Consider the following 20,360-nt stretch of genomic DNA (forward strand, 5'->3'; position numbering starts at 1 on the left):
GCGCTGAGGACAGAAAATGGTTAGTTTGGCTGGAGAATAGAGTTCATAGAGGGGAGAAACATAAGATGATTGTGGGAGGCACAGCCCCAAAAGACTTTAAATTCCAGTCAGATGAGTTTGAACATTGCTGGAGGTAGGATGTGGATGGGGCAGGAATAAGGAACTATTGAGGATTTTTAAATAGAGGAGTGACAGGACCAGATCCTGGCCTAAGAAATGTTATTCCAGAAGGAGTTTTAAGGATCAGAAGAGAGTAGAGGCAGCAAGAACTGTTAAAAGGCTACTTCAATAGACCAGACAAGTGGTACTGAGGAGTTGTTTTATGGCAGTGGCAATGAACTGCAGATGAAGGAAGAGATTCACTAAATGTCACAGAGGAGGAATCAGCAGAACCTGGTAACTGCCTAGACATGAAAGGTAAGGGTGAAGGAGAGGGAAGAGTGCAATAGGAGCCTAGAGGTATTATTTATTACATGGGGCATGCAATTAGACATATTGAATCAAGAAGGAAGGTCAAGTTTAGTGGAAAAGTTAATGAACTTGGGGCCAGCTAGGTGGCGCAGTGGATAGAGCACCAGCCCTAGATTCAGGAGTACCTGAGTTCAAATCCAACCTCAGACACTTGACACTTACTAGCTGTGTGACCTTGGCGAGTCACTTAACCCCCATTGCCCCGCAAAAAGTTAATGAACTTGATTTTGAGGTGAGTTTGAGGTGCTGCTTTTCCATGCCATTGGAAATGTCCAGAAAGCAAGGTGGACATACAGACATTGGCCTCAGCAGGCAGGTCAGGACAGAAAATAGAGAGTCTAAGGTCATTTACAGACAAGCGGTCCTTGAAGCCATGGGACTGAACAAAATTGCCAAAGGAGAGAAATTAGATAAAGGAGAAAAGTGACAGGGATGGGGAATATCCACAAATTAAGCAATTGGGAAGAGATTGTGGACACATCAAAGGTGACACAAAAGTAGTGGTTAGTGTTAGAACCAAGAGAGAAAGTAGTGGCTGCTCAGTTCTGTTTGCTGTAACTGCACTATTGTTGCATTTACCATTTCTGTGACTTTCCATACCAACACCTATTTCTCTGGCCTTCAGGACACTAGACATGCTGTTTCATCCTGTTAGGAAATAAATTTCTTTATGGGAGAAAATTTCTCACTCTCCTATTTGTGTCCCTAGGACTCAGCACAGTGCTTAGCATATAGTAAGCACTTAATAAATGCCTTTTTCATTCATTAATTCATTTTTGGGGGGCAAGGCAATGAGAGTTAAGTGACTTGCCCAGGGTCACACAGCTAGTAAGTGTCAAGTGTCTGAGGCCAGATTTGAACTCAGGTCTTCCTGAATCCAGGGCCAGTGCTTTATCCACTGTGCCATCTAGCTGCCCCCATTTATTCTTTTTTTCTTTTTTTTAATTAATAAAGTATTTTATTTTTTTCCTGTTACATGTAAAGATAGTTCTCAACTTTTGTTTATACAAGCTTTCCAATTTCAGATTTTTCTCCCTCCCTCCTATCCCTCCCCCCTCCCCTAGACAGCAGGTAATCTGATATAGGTTTTATATATATATATATATATATATATATATATATATGTATGTATATATATATGTATATATACACATAATAACATTAAACATATTTCTGCATTAGTCATGTTATAAGAGAAAAATCAGAGAAATGACGAAAAACCTCAAAATAGAGAAACATCAGCACCAAAAACAAAAGAAATAGTATGGTTCATTCAGCATCTACTCCACAGTTCTTTTTTTTTCCCTGGATTTGGAGATCCTCTTCTATCATGAGTTCTCTGGAACTCTTCTGTACCATTGCATTGGTGAGAAGAATATAGTCCATCACAGTAGATCAACACTCAATGTTGATGATACTGTGTACAATGTTCTTCTGGTTCTGCTCATCTCACTCATCATCAGCCCATGCAAGACCCTCCAGGTTTCTCTGAACTCCTCCCGCTCATCGTTTCTTACAGCACAATAGTATTCCATTGTATTCATATACCACAACTTGTCCAGCAATTCCCCAATTGATGGGCATCCCCATAACTTCCAATTCCTTTCCACCACATAAAGAGCAGCTATAAATATTTTTGTACATGTGGGTCCCTTTCCCCTTTTCATGATTTCTTTGGGCAAAAGACCCAAAAGTGGTATTGCTGGGTCAAAGGGTATGCACAGCTTTATCGCCCTTTGGGCATAATTCCAAATTGCTCTCCAGAATGGTTGGATCAGTTCACAGCTCCACCAACAATGCATTAGTGTTCCAATTTTTCCACAGCTTCTCCAACAGTTATTATTTTCCTTTTTTGTCATTTTAGCCAATGTGATAGGTGTCAGGTGGTACCTCAGAGTTGTTTTAATTTGCATCTCTCTAATCATTAGAGATTTAGAGCATTTTTTCATATGGGAATAGATAGCTTTGGTTTCTTCATCAGAAAACTGCCTGTTCATATCCTTTGACCATTTCTCAATTGGGGAATGACTTGGATTCTTATAAATTTGATTTAGTTCCCTATATATTTTAGAAATGAGGTCTTTATCAGAAGTACTGGCCATAAAAATTGTTTCCCAGCTTTTTGTCTCCCTTCTAATTTTGGATGCATTGTTTCTGTTTGTACAAAAATTTTTTAATTTAATGTAATCAAAATCATCCATTTTGCATTTTATAATATACTCTATCTCTTGTTTGGTCATAAACTGTTTTCCTTTCCAAAGATCTGATAGGTAGATTATTCCTTTCTCTCCTAATTTACCTATGGTATCACCTCTTATGTCTAAATCGTGTATCCATTTTGACCTTATTTTAATATGAGGTGTAAGATGTTGGTATATGCCTAATTTCTGATATACTATCTTCCAGTTTTCCCAGCAGTTTTTGTCAAATACTGAGTTCCTATCCCAGAAGCTGGAGTCTTTGGGTTTATCAAACACTACATTACTAGTGCCTAGCCTTTTCCATTGATCCTCCACTCTATTTCCTAGCCAGTACCAGATAGTTTTGATGATTGCCACTTTATAGTAAAGCTCCAGGTTTGATACCGCTAACCCACCTTCCTGTGAATTTTTTTTCATTATTTCCCTGGATATTCTTGATTTTTTGTTTTTCCAGATGAATTTTGTTATTATTTTTTCTAGCTCTATAAAATAATTTTTAGGTAGTCTGATTGGTATGGCACTGAATAAGTAAATTAATTTAGGTAGTATTGTCATTTTTGCTATATTAGCTTTGCCTATCCATGAGCAATTGATATCTTTCCAATTATTTAGATCTGATTTGATTCATGTGAAGAGTGTTTGGTAGTTGTGTTCATAGAGTTCCTGGGTTTGTATTGGCAAGTAGACTCCCAAGTATTTTATATTATCTACCATTACTTTAAATGGAATTTCTCTTTCTATCTCTTGCTGCTGGACTTTGTTGGTCATGTATAGAAATGCTGATGATTTATGTGGATTTATTTTATATCCTGCTACTTTGCTAAAGTTGTTAATTATTTCAAGTAATTTTTGAGTTGATTCTCTAGGATTCTTTAAGTATACATACCATCATATCATCTGCAAAGAGTGATAGTTTTGTTTCCTCCTTGCCTATTCTAATTCTTTAATTCCTTTTTCTTCTCGATTGCTAAAGCTAACATTTCTAGTACAATATTAAATAATAGGGGTGATAATGGACATCCCTGTTTCACCCCTGATCTTATTGGGAAGGCCTCTAATTTATCTCCATTGCATATAATACTTGCTGATGGCTTTAGGTAGATACTGTTTATTATTCTAAGGAAAGCTCCACCTATTCCTAAACTCTCTAGCGTTTTTATTAGGAATGGGTGCTGTATTTTGTCAAAAGCTTTCTCTGCATCTACTGAGATAATCATATGATTTTGGTTGGTTTTCTTATTGATGTGGTTGATTATGTTAATAGTTTTCCTAATGTTGAACCAGCCCTGCATTCCTGGTATAAATCCCACCTGGTCATAGTGTATTATCCTGGTGATCACTTGCTGTAATCTCCTTGCTAATATCTTATTTAAGATTTTAGCATCAATATTCATTAGGGAAATTGGTCTATAATTTTCTTTCTCTGTTTTTGCTTTGCCTGGTTTTGGTATCACCACCATATTTGTGTCATAAAACGAATTTGGTAGAACTCCTTCTTCACCTATTTTCCCAAATAATTTGTATAATATTGGAATTAATTGTTCTTTAAATGTTTGGTAAAATTCACCCATAAACCCATCTGGCCCTGGGGATTTTTTCTTAGGGAGTTCATTAATGGCTTGTTCAATTTCTTTTTCTAATATGGGTTTATTTAAGGATTTTATTTCTTCTTCAGTTAACCTGGGCAATTTGTATTTTTGTAAATATTCATCCATTTCATTTAGATTGTCAAATTTATTGGCATACAGTTGGGCAAAATAATTCCTAATTATTGATTTAATTTCCACTTCATTGGTGGTAACATCACCCTTTTCATTTTTGATACTGGTAATTTGGTTTTCTTCTTTCTTTTTTTAATCAAATTAACCAATATTTTATCTATTTTATTGGTTTTTTCATAAAACCAGCTCTTAGTTTTATTGATTAATTCTATAGGTTTTTTTGCTTTCAATCTTATTAATTTCTCCTTTAATTTTCAGGATCTCTAGTTTAGTATCTAATTGGGGATTTCTAATTTGTTCTTTTTTTAGCTTTTTAAGTTGCATACCCAATTCATTAATCTCCTCTTTCTCTTTTTTATTCATGTAAGCATTTAGAGCTATAAATTTTCCACTAAGCACTGCTTTGGCTGCATCCCATAGATTTTGGTATGTTGTCTCATTATTGTCATTCTCTTGGATATAGTTATTGATTGTTTCTATGATTTGTTGTTTGTCCCATTCATTCTTTAGAATGATATTATTTAGTTTCTAATTGATTTCATTCTACTTTTCCCTGGCTCTTTCTTACATGTAATTTTTATTGCATCATGATCTGAGAAGGATGCATTTACTATTTCTGCCTTTCTACATTTGACTATGATGTTTTTGTGCCCTAATACATGTTCAATTTTTGAAAATGTGCCATGTACTGCTGAGAAAAAGGTATATTCCTTTCTATCCCCATTCAATTTTCTCCAGACATCTATCATGTCTAACTTTTCTAGTAATCTATTCACCTCTTTCTTATTTATTTTTTCGCTAGATTTATCTAATTCTGAGAGGGGGAGATTCAGATCCCCCACTAGTATAGTATTACTATCTAATTCCTCTTATAACTCATTTAACTTCTCCTCTAAGAACTTGGATGCTATACCACTTGGCACATACATATTTAATATTGATATTACTTAATTATCTATAGTACCTTTTAGCAAGATGTAATTTCCTTCCTTATCTCTTTTAATGAGATCTATTTTTGCTTTTGCTTTGTCTGAGATAAGGATTGCTACCCCTGCTTTTTTTACTTTAGTTGAAGCATAATATATTCTGCTCCAGCCTTTTGCCTTTACTCTGTGTGTATCTCTCTGCTTCAAATGTGTTTCTTGTAAACAGCATATTGTAGGATTCTGGTTTTTAATCCACTCTGCAATTTGCTTCCATTTTATAGCAGAGTTCATCCCATTCATATTCACAGTTTTTATTACTGACTGTCTATTCCCCTCCATTCTATTTTCCCCCTTTGTACTTTCCCCACCTTCTTTCACCCTATTCCTCCTCACCGATGTTTTACTTCTTACCCCTGCCTCCCCAATCTGCCCTCCCTTTTTATCTCCCCCCTCTCTTTTCTTTACCCTTTTCTCCCTTGCTTTTGTCCTCCCTTCTATCAGTCCCCCCTTTCCCTTCCCCTTTTGCTTCCCTAAAGAATAAGCTAAGTTTCTTTATCCCAATGAATGTATATGTTATTCCCTCTTTGAATCAAATCTAATGAGAGTAGGGTTGAAACAATGTTTACCCCTCCTTTCTTTCCCTCTATTGAAATAAGTTTTTTTTCACCTCTTCATATGATATAATCCATCCCATTCCACCTCCCCTTTCCTCTCCTCCCCCATAGACTCCCTTTTTAACCCCTTAATTTTTTTTTTTTGTATCATCACATCAAAGACAATTTATATTTATACCCTCTGTGTAAAGTCCTTCTCTCTGACCAGATACATTTACAGTTCTTAAGAGTTATGAGTATTATCTTCCCTTGTAGGGATATAAACAGTTTTACCTAATTGAGTAACCTTTTTTTTCCCTCTGTTTACCTTTTTAAACTTCTCTTGAGTCTTGTATGTTGAGATCGAATTTTCTATTCAGTTCTGGTCTTTTCACCCGGAAAGATTGAAAGTCCCCAATGTCATTAAATGTCCATCTTTTCCCCTGAAAGAAAATGCACATTTTTGCTGGGTAATAGATTCTTGGCTGCAATCCAAGCTCCTTTGCCTTCCAGAATATCATATTCCAAGCCTTGCGGTCCTTTAATGTTGAAGCTGCCAGGTCCTGAGCAATCCTGACTGTGGCTCCATGATATTTAAATTGCTTCTTTCTGTCTGCTTGGAGTATTTTCTCCTTCACCTGATAATTCTGGAATTTGGCTACAATATTCCTTGGAGTTTTCCTTTTGGGGTCTCTTTCAGGAGGAGACTGGTGGATTCTTTCAATGATGATTTTATCCTCTGATTCTATGCTATCAGGGCAGTTCTCCTTAATAATTTCCTGGAATATGGTGTCTAGATTCTTTTTCTGGTCATGGCTTTCAGGCAGTCCAATGATTCTCAAATTATCTCTCCTGGATCTGTTTTCCAGATCAGTTGTCTTTCCAATGAGGTATTTCACATTTTCTTCTATTTTTTCATTCTTTTTATTCTGCTTGACTGATTTCTGGTGTCTCATGGATTCCTTATCTTCCAACTGTCCAATTTAAATTTTTAAGGCATTGTTTTCTTCAGTGAAATTATGTGCTTCCTTTTCCAAGCTGCTGATTCTTTTTTCATAGTTTTCTTGTTTTGCTTTCATTTCTCTCCCCATTTTTTCTTCTACCTCTCTCAATTGATTTTTAAAATCCTTTTTGAGCTCTTCCAGGAAGGCTTTTTGTTCTTGAGACCAATTCACCTTCCCTTGTGAGGCTTCACATGCCTACAATTTGAGGGTACTGTCCTCATCTGAGTTTGTGTTGGCTTCTTCCCTATTGATACAGAAGCTCTCAATGGAGAGGGCTCTTTTTTGCTTCTTACTCATTATTGCAGCTTATTTATTTATTTTTTAAGCTGAGGTCTGCTCTGTGGGCACCAGGGTCCCTGTTTTGGGCTTCTTGTGCAGGGGTATAGGTGCTGTGTGACCGGCTTTTTACTCTGAGGCCTTTAGAGTATGTGCAGTTCGCCCCCCCGCACTTCCTGTCTGAGTGCCCTCGGCCAGGTGCCCAATCCTGGCTGTCCAGTTCATGGCCCTACAGCTGGCAACCTGCCCTCCCGGCTGGTGCAGGTAGGTTTTTCCACTGTCCTTCTTGGCCATCAGATTTTTGAGCCAGGTTCCAGGGGCCTCAGTTGTTTGGCTGTGGCTTGCAGCTCCTGCTGACTTTCCCGGACCCGCTCTGTGCTGTGCTGCTGCCCTGTTCTGGGCCTCCCTTTTGCCCGAGTCAGACCGACCTTTTCCTGAAGTCTTCTAAATTATCTCTGGTTGGAAGACTGTGTCTCTCTGTCTCTTTGCAGGTTCTGTAGTTTCAGAATCCGTCCAGAGGCTTGATTTAATGTTCTTTTTCAGGGAACAGAAGGAGAGCTCAGGCAGCTTGCTGCTTCCTCTCCGCCATCTTGGCTCTTCCCTCCCTTTTATTCATTTTTAAGGAGTACATAGTTTGGGTTTTCCTTGGGTAATGAGTTCCATTGGGTCTCTCTGATCTGACTCTGGAACTCAGGGTTCAGGCATCCCCAAATTAGGATACATGTGAGATACCACACACTCCTGGCTCCTATCACTTTTCTGGCTCTTAGAATGAAGAAAGAACTTTCCAGAATGTTAAGAATAGAAGTGTCCTCTCTAAGAATGCCAGGCTCCCTTACCCCTCCCTGCCAAGAGTGGACTTTGAGTATGTACTATGAGTACAAGAGTGTGCTATGAGCATGGGGACTATATAGGTTTCTGAGGAAAAGGAGAGACTCATTATGGAGGAAAGATAATATGTATCCTTGGGCTACTTCAAGTTCTTGATTTGTTCCCTGTGTTTTTAAGGGGTTACAGTTGCATTGTTACCTTGAGTGCACTCCTGGGAGCTGGGGTCCTTTTACCCACATCTGTGTACATAACCTATCATCAGAGATTTCTCAGAAGAAACCTGGTTGGGGCAAAATGAGTCAAAGAAATATGATTTGGGGGCATCTAGGTGGCACAATGGATAGAGCACTAGCCATGGAGTCAGGAGGACCTGAGTTCAAATCTGACCTTAGACACTATTTGTGTGACTCTGAGCAAGTCACTTAACCCCAATTGCTCCCCCCCTCTAAAAAAAAGGAATATGATTTGGAGTGGGCACCTGCAAGATTAAACTCAATCTATTTAATAAAGATAATAGAACTTTTTAAGGTTTACAAAACATTTTACAAATATCTCATTATATCTTCACAAGAACCCTGGGATAGAGGTGTTATTACTATCTCCATTTTATAGATGAGGAGAGATATAGGTTAGTTAGATGACTTTCCCAAGTTAAATGACAGTTAGCAAGCATCTGAGATAGAACCTCAACTCTTCTTCCTGACTGCAACATATAAACATTCTATTATATTAATATACCATAGTTTGTTCCACCTATTCTCACTTGATGGGCACCCACTTTATTTATACTTGTTTGCTGTCACAAAAGATGCAGCTATAAATATTGCCACTAGGTGGCACAGTGGACATAGTGCTGGCCTTGGAGTCAGGAGGACCTGAGTCCAAATTCGGCTTCAAACATTTACTAGCTGTGTGACCCTGGGCAAGTCGCTTAACCCCATTTACCTCAGTTTCCTCATCTATAAAATGATTTGGAGAAGAAAATGGAAAACCACTCCAGTATCTTTGCCATGAAAACCATACATGGGGTCACAAAGAGTCAGACATGCCTAATTGACTAAACAACAACAAAATAAATCCTTTTGTATGTATCTGACTTTTGTCTCTGTTTATGACTTCCTTAAGACATATGCCCAGGGGCAGCTTGGTGGTGCAGTGGATAAAGCACCGGCCCTGGATTCAGGAAGGACCTGAGTTCAAATCTGGCCTCAGACACTTGACCCTTACTAGCTGTGTGACCTTGGGCAAGTCACTTAACCCTCACAGCCCCCCCCCCCCACAAAAAAAAGACATATGTCCAATAGTGGATGGCTGAATCAAAGGTTAAAAACTGTTTTGTCCCTTTTCTTACATTATTCTAAGCTGTAATCCAGAACATTTGGATCAATTCCAATTTCCACCAACAATGTATCATTGTGCTGCCTTCCTTGATCCCCTCTCACCCTGTCTCCCTACAGCCCCTCTAACACTAAATATTCTCATATTTTGTTATCTTTGTCAGGTTACCTGATGTGAGGTTTCTTTTAACTTGTATTTTTTTAGCTATTAATGTTTTGGAGCACATTTCCATATATTCCTTTATAGTTTACAGACCTTATTTTGGGAAACTGTTCATATCTCTTGAGCAGTTATCTATGGATGAATGGCCTCCGGTCTTGTATATTTGTGTTAATCCTCTATCTATCTTTGATATTAAATGACAATCAGTGATAATTGATGAAAATATTTTCCCCATCTGACAATTTTTTTCTTTTAAGCATTATTTCCTCTTATGAAGAGAAGCATGAGTGAAAAGATAACTGAAAGAAGTCAAAATATGAGCAACTGACAAACCAATCATGGTCCCAGAGAACAGATAATGAAATATCTTTCTGCTGAGAGATCTAGGACTACTGGGACAGAATGATGTACACATTGTCAGACCTTGTTACTATATCAGCGGTTTTAGGGAGCTAGGTGGTTCATTGGGAAGAGCACTGACCTCAGAGCCAGGAAGATGAGTTCAAATCTGGCCTTAGACACTTAACAATTGTGTAATCCTAAGCAAGTCACTTAACTTCTCTCTGCCTCAGTTTCTTCAACTCTAAAATAAGGTTGATAATAGCACCTATGACCCAGGGTTGTTGTGAGGATCAAATAAGATAATATTTTTAAAACACTTATTGCAGTACCTGGCACATTGTAGGCACTTAATAAATGCCCATTCCTTTCCCTTTTCTTTTGCTTAACTGTTTTTCTTTGTTAGAAAGAAGAATTCCATGGGAGGAGATGGTGAGAGGAGGAGGTATTTCCTGAAATTATTTAGGAAGCCAAGGACGTAGATTTCCTTTTCATTTGGGGAACAGAAAAAAACACGGTGTCTTGAACACACGTATTCCCCAGGTATGCCTCTCTCAACTTTGATATTCTGGGAACAATAATCAAAACTCTTCTCTGTATTCCTCTTTTTCTTTATCTACTCACCAATTTCTTCCCCAACCCCCTACTCAATACTATTCTTGAATTCTTGGGGGCCTGCTTCTAAGTTGATTCTGGTCTTTTAGTCTTCAAGGACCCCTTCCTTTCACTGGTGAAGGGGTGCCATCTGGTGGACAAACAACCAACTATCTATTGAGCAAGTAGGTCAGGCCAGATACAGTGCAAAGCAACCAGAAGGCTCATTTATAGAATTTTGGAGTTGGAAAAAACTTAACATTGAATATCAGAATTTGTAAGGCCCTTAGAAGCCATCCAGTTCAATCTTTTGATTTTACAGAATAGGAAATTGGCTGTTGGAAAGTAGAAGTGATGCATTGTAGTTCACAGCCCACACGTGAAAAGTTGAATAATGGTAGGAAAAGCGGTGGAATGAAAAGAATCTCAGTCTACATTCCCCTCCTTGGCACCACTTTCTTCATCTGTAACATAACACACAAGGTCCATTTTGGTTGTTACATTCTGTGACTCAATGATTCTATATGATTCCATAATGTTCATTTTAAGTGTCAGAGATCTAGAAGAGGGATTCCTTTTCCATTAGTGTTCTCCGACACAGAGCATCCAGTGGTAATGTCTCCTCATACTCTCCTTGCACACGGGGCTTATTGCCACTTGTATGGAGCTGTTCACATCATTTCTCAGTTCTTTCCTCCCCCTTCACAGACTCTTATCACAGGAAGAGGCCTTTAATAGTATCTGCTCTAATCTCCTTATTTGGGAGGTAAGGAAGAGAGATGGAGATTAACTTGCATCAGGTAACTCAGCTGACGGGCAGAGTCTGTATTCAACCTCAGTTCTTCCGAATTTAATTCAGGGCACTCTCCTTTAGATGATGCTGTTTCAATCCTACTCATCATCCTTAAAGGCTCTTACCCATTATCACCTCCTCTATAAAAATATTTCATATTGCTTTCAACCCATAGTTACCTCTTTCTCCTCAGAAGTCCCCTAATGCACTTACTGTCTGGACCACTTAGCTGCCATTTGACACAGACTGACCAAAATTATTTTTTAGTCATGCCTTTGGCACAGTTGTCTTGTTTGGGGGAACTTCAAAATCCCAGAAAGTGTGTTATCTCCCATAGGCTTCACCCACTAAAGGTGTCTTTACAAGCTTTTTATAGATGATCTGCTAGGTCTGAGAGCTATGTTGAGGAAAGGTCTTTTTTAATTGCCCTTGATGGGTCTATAACCCTAATAGCTCTCACAGTTCCTCTGGGACCTGCAAGTCTCTTGATTTAACTTACTAAAGTCAGCTTTCCTCCCTCTTCCTCAACTAGTCACAGTCCATAGCATCAGATGCCATGGTGCCCTCCTGTGGCAGTTCTGGGTTCCTGCAAAGAGACCAGACAACTTTGGCTCCTGAATCTCAATCTAGCCTTTTTTGCCTTGTGTTTTTGTGTCCCTGACTCTGTGTGAGGCTGTGCTGTGTGTCTGCATCTGTTGAACTTTGTGTTGTGCACATATTGTATATTTTGTGTACTTTGTCTGTATTCACACAATATTCGATATCTGTCATACCCAGATACAATACCAGGAAAATTAGTTAAGATGAGAAATCATGGAAGGATTGTCATTTGCTTCACACCCACAATGAGGGATCCATGGCTCTTTCAAAGGGAGCACTTTATAAATATATTTATAAGTCCCTTAAATATTTTTAGGGTTTTTTTTGTGCTCAAATGTATTTTCTGTTGGTTTTTTGAATGCCCTGTATAAAGCTATGTATACTTGTTGTAGTTGGGGCTAAAAGTATTTTTTTAATCCAAGCTTGGCCAATATATGTGACTGTGTCACAAATTGGATCTTTGTTATTAAAATGTTGATTGCCTAAAACTGAGTATTTTTAATGTTGTAAGTCTTTGTTTAACTTTCTTTTGGGTGTTGCTATGCAAGTATTTTTAATATCTTCCCTGAGAATTTTGCCTTCTATTTCACTGAAATAGCCATTTGTTGAGAGCTTCCTTTTCTCTCTTCACTCTTATCTCATATCATTTAGATGCCTTCCCCCATCATCTCTTCTTTTAACTGTCTTACATGAAGAGGTAGCCCTTCTTGCCATTGCATAAGTGATTCCATTCCATCCTGTCTTCTCCCACAGATCATTCCCTCTATCATTTCCACTCTCCCACTTATCTTCAATCTCTTCCTATTTACTGCCTGCTTTTCTGCTGCTTTTAATACACCCATGCATTCCTCATCCTCAAGAAACCCTCACTTGATCTGTTCATTCCCAATAACCATTATATCTCTCCACTGGCTATCAAAGTTAACTTCCTAAAGTATAGGTCTGACCATGTCACCTCCTTAGTAAACTCCAATGGCTCCCTATGACCTCCATTTATGAGGAACCTACTTTCTCACAAAGGAACCTATTCTTTTTTGGGGGAGCTCTAATTTCTGGGAAGTATTTCCTAATATCAAGCCTAAGTCTTTGATTTTTCAACTTCAACCCATTAATTTTAGTTCTGTCCTCCATTGCCAAGAAGTCTGACTCCTCTTTCACATGGAAACTCTATAAATAATTGAAGACAACTGGCTTACTCCCTTCCACATCACCTCTTCTCCAAGCTGTACCTTTTCTGGTCCTTTGGCCAATCCTTGAGGGTTGAGATTGGAATATATATCATAGAGTACTGACCCCAGTGTGCTTTTATGATCTCCAGGCCTCTCACAATCCTGGTTACTTGGCTCTACACCTTTTCTAGTTTGTATTGTATTGTGCCTAGTTGTGTTTTTTAGTTTATGTTGTGATTGTACTCACCTAGGGCTAGGATTTTCTTTTGAGAAAGAAGTTTGAGGGCAGTGGAGATCTGTTCATGTTTTACTTGGAATCCCCAAACTCCCTCCTGTCCCTTGGGTTAAACCTCATATTCTATATCCTTCTTCTTCACCCCTACCAGACGAAAACTTATCTTAGATGGCCTAGTTCAGAACCTCAGTGACTAGCCAGTCTGTTTAATCTAGGTTAAAAATCACAAATCCTGAGTTGAGAAGGGTCAGGGCTCCACTGGGGACATACATTACAGCTCTGAGATTGAGCTCTGCTGAACCCATAATTCTTTTTTTTTCTTTTTTCTGTGGGGCAATGAGGGTTAAGTGGCCCAGGGTCACACCGCTAGTAAGTGTCAAGTGTCTGAGGCCGGATTTGAACTCAGGTCCTCCTGAATCTGGGGCTGGTGCTTTATCCACCGTGCCACCTAGATGCCCCTGAACCCACAATTCTTATCAAACCATATGTTTTCTTGTGATTTATTTGACTCTGTTGGAAGATGGTATTATTTAGCCAGTCTACCTTCTCTACTTTTCTTTATAGACTTTCTAAACTGTCTATTCCAATCAAACAGCCATATTCATTATTCCCTGAATTCAGCTTTCCATTTCCTACCTTTGTCCTTTTGCACAGGCTCTCCCACATGCTTGGGATGCACCCTCTCTTCGCTTACTGTCTTCAGATCCTCCAAAACTCAGCTCAGGTGTCAACTCCTTAAGAAGCATATAGGGTGGGGCAGCTAGGTGGCGCAGTGCATTGAGCACCATCCCTGGATTCAGGAGGACCTGAGTTCAAATCCAGCCTCAGATACTTAACTCGTACTAGCTGTGTGACCCTGGGCAAGTCACTTAACCCCAATTGCCTCACCAAAAAAAAAAAAAAAAAAAAAGAAGAAGCATATAGGGAGGGACAGCTAGGTGGCGCAGTGGATAGAGCACTGGCCCTGGAGTCAGGAGTACCTGAGTTCAAATCCGGCCTTAGACACTTAACACTTACTAGCTGTGTGACCCTAGGCAAGTCACTTAACTCCAATTGCCTCACTAAAAAAAAAAGAAGCATATAGGGAGCCATCTGATTCCCCCATAGTTGTTATTGGTCTGTCTCTCCTCAAATTAGACAATTTATTTATCTGACTACATCTTGAAACTCTCCAATAGAATATAAGCTCTTTGAGGGAAAGGACCATGTTCTTTTTGTCTTTATCCCTACTTCCTAGCACAGTACCCTTTACATGCCTGTTGAATTGAATTAACCTGGGGAATGGTGTTGACCTTGCACATAAAGCTGCTTTTGTAGTTTCAAGTAAGGAGCATTATAAAGCCTCTCCTTCCACTCCCCAGCCCTTCCTCTAACAACATGCCAGAACTCCCCCATCAGAGATTCATTCCTTTGTGTTAAGGTAGTGGTTTCAAACCTTTTTTGAATATAAGAACTATTTTTTCAACAGTAAAACATTTCACAGGATTCTCCCTACCCCGCCACTCCCCACAGTGGTTGTCCTATTAGAACTGGTTGATTTTTTTAAAAAAATGGATTTACAAGTCCTTTACAATAACTCCCTAGCTGCCAAAAGTGTCTGCTGACAAGTTCTTGGAAACAATCAGGGTTAAGTAAGGCATTGCCCTCATTAAAATGCAAATCTTCCTTGGAGTCATATCAGCTATTAAAATAATTCACTTAGTTTGTCAGATCCTTTCCAACCTGTCAGCTTAGTAAGAACTGCTCCCTGAAAAATGAGTCATAGAACAGGTGAATTTTGATGGAGGGAAGCTAAATATGGGCAATGCCAAGAGAACATGGGTAGGGCTGTATAGTATGTGAGGGGGTGAGTGGCCCAGGCAACAATTGCTCTTTTCAGCAAAAACGAGTTAAGGAAGTCTGGGATTTTTAGGGCTCTGCCCAATGGGGATAGAATAGGAGAGAAGGTGTGGTTGTAGTTGAACCATTAAAGACTGGCCCCTTGGATATGGACCACCTGACTAGTTATAGAAGAAGTATTTGGAGAATGTCCATCCTGAGTTTTATGTTCTCAAGTCTAGTTCATGAAAAGACAGCGGGATCATGTGTGTGTGTGTTTGTTTGTGTGTGTGTGTGTGTGTGTGTGTGTGTGTGTGTGTGTGTGTGTGTAGTGTCAGTAGAAGATGAAAGATGGAATATAGTTGATTTGCTTATTAGCACAGGTACCACAATGGGTATCTGTTAAAAAAGAAAGGAGAAAACACATCCATCCCTCCCTTCTTCAGAGTGATGGGGGAGTCAGTGTGTGAAACATGGCATTTGCCATCAGACATGGTTGATGGATTGGTTAGTTTTGTTAAAATGCTTTACAATCTTTTCTCTTTTCTCTTTTTATTCTTAGTTACAAGTGACAGCTCTCTGGGAAAGGAGAGGAAAGGGGTACGTTTGCCCAAAAAGGTGATGGAAAATCCAAAGTTATCAGTTTTTTTTTTTAAAGAATGAAGTAGAATACCTTCCAATCTCTTGGGGTTTTTCCCTTAAGCTCTATGAATGTAGCTCTATGAATGGGCTTCCTCTTCTCCCTCTGTGGAGTTTGGCATCTTTACCTTCCTGGGTCCTTAGTGCTACACAGGCAAATACCCTGGACATGGTTTGGAGTCCTCCTCACAATCTCCATTTTCTCTACCTCTATGATCTTGATATATTCTTGGGTTTTTTTTTTTTTTTTTTGTGCGTGTGTTTTCTTTTCTTTTCTTTTTTTTTTCAAGGCAATGAGGGTTAAGTGACTTGCCCCAGGTCACACAGCTAGTATCAAGTGTCTGAGGCTGGATTTGAACTCAGGTCCTCCTGAATCCAAGGCAGGTGCTTTATCCACCGTGCCACCTAGCTGCCCCCAATCTTGGTATATTTTAATTCTAATCTACCCTACTAGTCTTTCTGGCCTAGTCTTTTGGAGTTAGATTTCTCATTTTACAAAGAAGGAAACTGGGGCTGAGACAGGAGAATAAGTGTTTGCAGAAGTGAGTAAAGGGATTTGGAGCTGCCTTCAAATTTCTACTTGGATTGTTTTTCAGTATTAAATAAGGTGGAATGACCATGGTTTTGTCCCAGGGCACCAAAATTTAGATGGCACTGACAACACTTGAACTTCAACAGCTAGGAACAACTGAGTTTAGCAGCTAGTAAGCTAGAGAAATTAAGTAAAATTAGAAATTTATACTACTGGGAGAACTCCTCCCTGGCCTGGCCCAGTTCTGTTCCTCCCTGCTCCCAGGCAGTCTTCTTGGGATCAGTCTTATGTATTTTGCTGTCTCCTTGAAACTCACAATTTTTTAAAAAATTAATTTTTTTTGGCAGAACAAGGAGGGTTAAGTGACTTGTCCAGGGTCACATAGTTAGTAAGTGTCAAGTATCTGAGGTCAAATTTGAACTCAGGTCCTCCTGAATCCAGGGCCAGTGCTTTATCCACTGTGCCACCTAGCTGCCCCCTGCAACTCACAATTTAAATGGTTTATTTTAGGACATGTTTCATGTCTTGGGTATTAACATTTCTAGCTATAGTTGTATTTGTTGTATTTTTCAATTGCCCTGTATTTGTCTTAATTGGAAGTTAGGGGCATGGAAAGGGCAAGGAGTACCTCCATGTAACTTGCACTAAGGGCTTCCTCTGAAGGCTTCTGATTACCTAGATCTGTTAGTCAGTCCATAAGCACTTATTAAGCACCTACTATGTACCAATCACTGTACTAAGATCTCTGGAGATGCAAAGAAAGGCAAAGGACATAGCCCCTGCCCTCAAGGAGCTTATAATCTAATTGAGAAAAATAACACACAAAGAAAAGCTGAAAAATGGAAGGGAGAGAGAAGGTACATCTCATGGGTGGCCTGATGAAGTACAGAGGAGTGCAGCTGAGTCGGAAATGATGTGATGGCTACCCTGGGATCCTGCCTTAAATGGAGGATCTTAGAATTGCTCTCCACTGTCCAATCTCCACTCTGAGGATAACTTCTAAGGTTTCTCCTAGCAATGCTGATACCAATTCCTCTTTATCCTAGCTGTCCCAAGATGGGTGTGGGAGTGTGGAAATGGAGGTTTGTAGAGCTGAGGTAAGGTAAAATTCCACTAAACCTCCTCTTGGCTCTTAGGGACAGGGGCACCAAACCAGAACCATCTCTTGCCCCTGGAGGCATTGATAATCACAAACATCTTTCTTCCTATTTGGTCTCTAATTTTCAGAATTCTTTATGTCAAACATCTGCCCTCTTCTTACCCATATAGATTTTTTTTTGGAGGGGAAATCTACTTTTGTATTTTCCCTTTCTTGATTTTTTTTTGCTCCTTTTCCACAGCACCCTATTTATAACATGGTCCAGACCTCTTCATTTAGATAGAAAAACTGAAGCCCATGGAGGGAAAGTGATTTGTTCAAGATAATACAGCTGGATTGTGTTGGATTCAGTGGAGGATCCCTAGTCTTCTCACTTTAAAATTTATGCTCTTCCCATGACATTATTCTGCTGTCTCTTTTCCCTCATCCCACCACAGTCCAGATGGCCCCGTTCCTATAAAAACAGGCAGGATTGAGGAATAAAAAGAAAAGATCTGTGCCCCACCCTTACCACATACAGGCCAACATGGTTTTAGGGCATTAAAATCCTGGGGTTGGGAGTCTCTAAGCTCTGAGCTGTGGTTTTTGTGTCTTGTAAAATGTCACAGGAAGTCCTTATCCCAAAGTAGGCTTTTGTTGTTGAGCTACTCAATCACAGATCATCCATAGTTCTTTTATGTTATTCATAAAATGAAGCCATGTGGTGAAGTAGATAGACTGCTGGCTTCAAAGCCAGGACAATCAAGTCCTGCTTTTGCTTGCTACTGGCTATGTGACCTTGGGCAAGTCATTGAACTTTTCAGTGCTCTAGGCAGCTAATGCACTAAAGTGCAGAAAACATGTCAACCTGCATTGGGAGAAGAAGTTTCCTCATTTAGGAGCTCCCTATGCCAATGAAATCACAGGTCCAGTCCCTATCCGTATTAAAATCAATAACTGGCATGCATGTAGAACCTTAAGGTTTGTAAAGTGCTCTACATGGGACCATGGTATCAGAACATGACAACCGAAAGGGACAACAGAAGAGAGACAACACCCTCATTTTACAGATGAAGTAACTGAGACCCAAAGAGATTAAGTGAATGGTCCAAGGTTATATAGAGCCATGATTTGAACTCAGGTCTTCTGATGACAAATCCAGCTCTCTTTCCACAGTACTGAGCTGTCTCTATGTATGTATGGTCTCATTTGACCCTCTACATATGCCTATAAGAGAGTGTTTGGAGTTATGATTGTCTTTATTATGTATAGGAAGAAATAAGCTCAGAGCTTAAATGATTTGCTTGTAGTCATAAACCTATTAAGAGATGGTGTAATGATTGGAATGACGCCCCCTGCGGGAGACTTACTGTAGAAGAGCTCCGCCCATGAGGTGAAGGTCTTTGAGGGTAAGACCATGTGTCTTTTCTTTGGAGTCAGGAAGTAACATTTGCTGGTGGGAGGAAGAAGGAGGAGCCTGGCTCTCTGACTGGGGCTCTTTCCTGTGGACGATGGCAGAGAGCGGAGCTAGAAATGTGCTCCCCCTTTAATAGATAGATGAATGTAGGCCTTTCTCTCTCTCTTTACCAAATTCTTATTCTCCTTAATAAATGCTTAAAAGCCTAACTCTTGCTAAAGCTTATAATTTATTGGCGACCACTCATTAGAATTTTAGCCTTTACAATGGAAACAAGATTGTGTCCCAGGTCTCTTCTGACTCCAGATTTAATACCCTTTCTACTATATCATGGTGCCTTTTAGATATTTGTCTAAGAGATTCAAAGTAAACACTCTTTGCTTTTATACAGTGTCAAGATAAAACCCAAAAGAGGCTGATTTTCTCACTCATTAACTAGTTTCCAAAAAAGGGGGAGCAACCATAGCAAGAAACCCTGACCTGGGGAGGGAACGTTCCATCTCTGGACTCTGGAGTCACTTGAATCATCTTAAGACTGCCTGTTTCTCTTCTTCCTCTTCTTTTCCTCTGTCTCATTCTCATCATGCTACTCTCTCCTCCTTTCCTTATCTTTTCCCCTTCTTCCTAATCTTCTTGTTCTCTATTCTTATTAGGACCCCTTCCTCCAGCTAAACTGGTGTCCTTATCCCCAGCAGCCAAATTAGTGTCTTTACTGTCCCCTTTACCCTCACCCAAGACAGACATGCCTGTTCATTCTAGCTTCTTTGCTAATGCTGTTGCTACCACCTGGAATACTCTCCCCACCCCCTCCTACCCATCTGTTCAAATCCTAGATGCAGATTGTGCAGTACAGGAGAGAGCTTGATTTGCAGTCAGGTCTCAGTTTAAATGCTGGACCGAACACTTGCTGACTGTGTGAACATAGAAAAATCACAACCTCTCGGAATATCAATTTCTTCATTTGTAAAATGGCAACAATATTTACCTTACCTCCCTTAAAGGGTTCATGAAATTTAGATCTGAGGGAAAATCATTTAGAGATCATTTAGTCCAGACCCCTCATTTTACATTTCAGTCTCTGCTTTTGCTCATGCTGTTCCTGGTATCAGGAATGTTCTTGATCTCTGTTTGAATCCTATAGAGGCTTAGTGTGATGTTTTGGACAAGGTGCTGGATTTGCCCAACATCATGTTGGTGATAAACAGCTGATTGGCCCCAAAGATGACCATGTGAGAATGTTCCTCTTGGCAAAGGAGGAACACTACATATCATGTCAAATTTGGTTGATATGTTCGTGAACTTCTCTCCTCTCCTCCATTATAAGAGAGAGCTGGGTGAGGCATTTTAGGAAATACATTTGATGAATTTATGTAAAATTCCATAAATTTATGTAAAAATTCCCAAATTTCCATAATTTAAAAAATAGTCATTCTGTGATTCAAAAGATCTGCCTCCAAAACTAATGTTCTACACAAGGTTATTGGGAGGAAAATACTTTATAAACATTAAAACACTTCACAAATGTTGTTGTTACTCCCTCCTTTAAGGTCCATATAAAGTCTCACCTCCTCCAAGAAAGCTTTTCTATCTCCTCCAGCCCACCTGGATCACTTTCTCTGAAAA

Source organism: Dromiciops gliroides, chromosome 2 (genome assembly GCF_019393635.1).
Source record: "Dromiciops gliroides isolate mDroGli1 chromosome 2, mDroGli1.pri, whole genome shotgun sequence".
Lineage (NCBI taxonomy): Eukaryota > Metazoa > Chordata > Mammalia > Microbiotheria > Microbiotheriidae > Dromiciops > Dromiciops gliroides.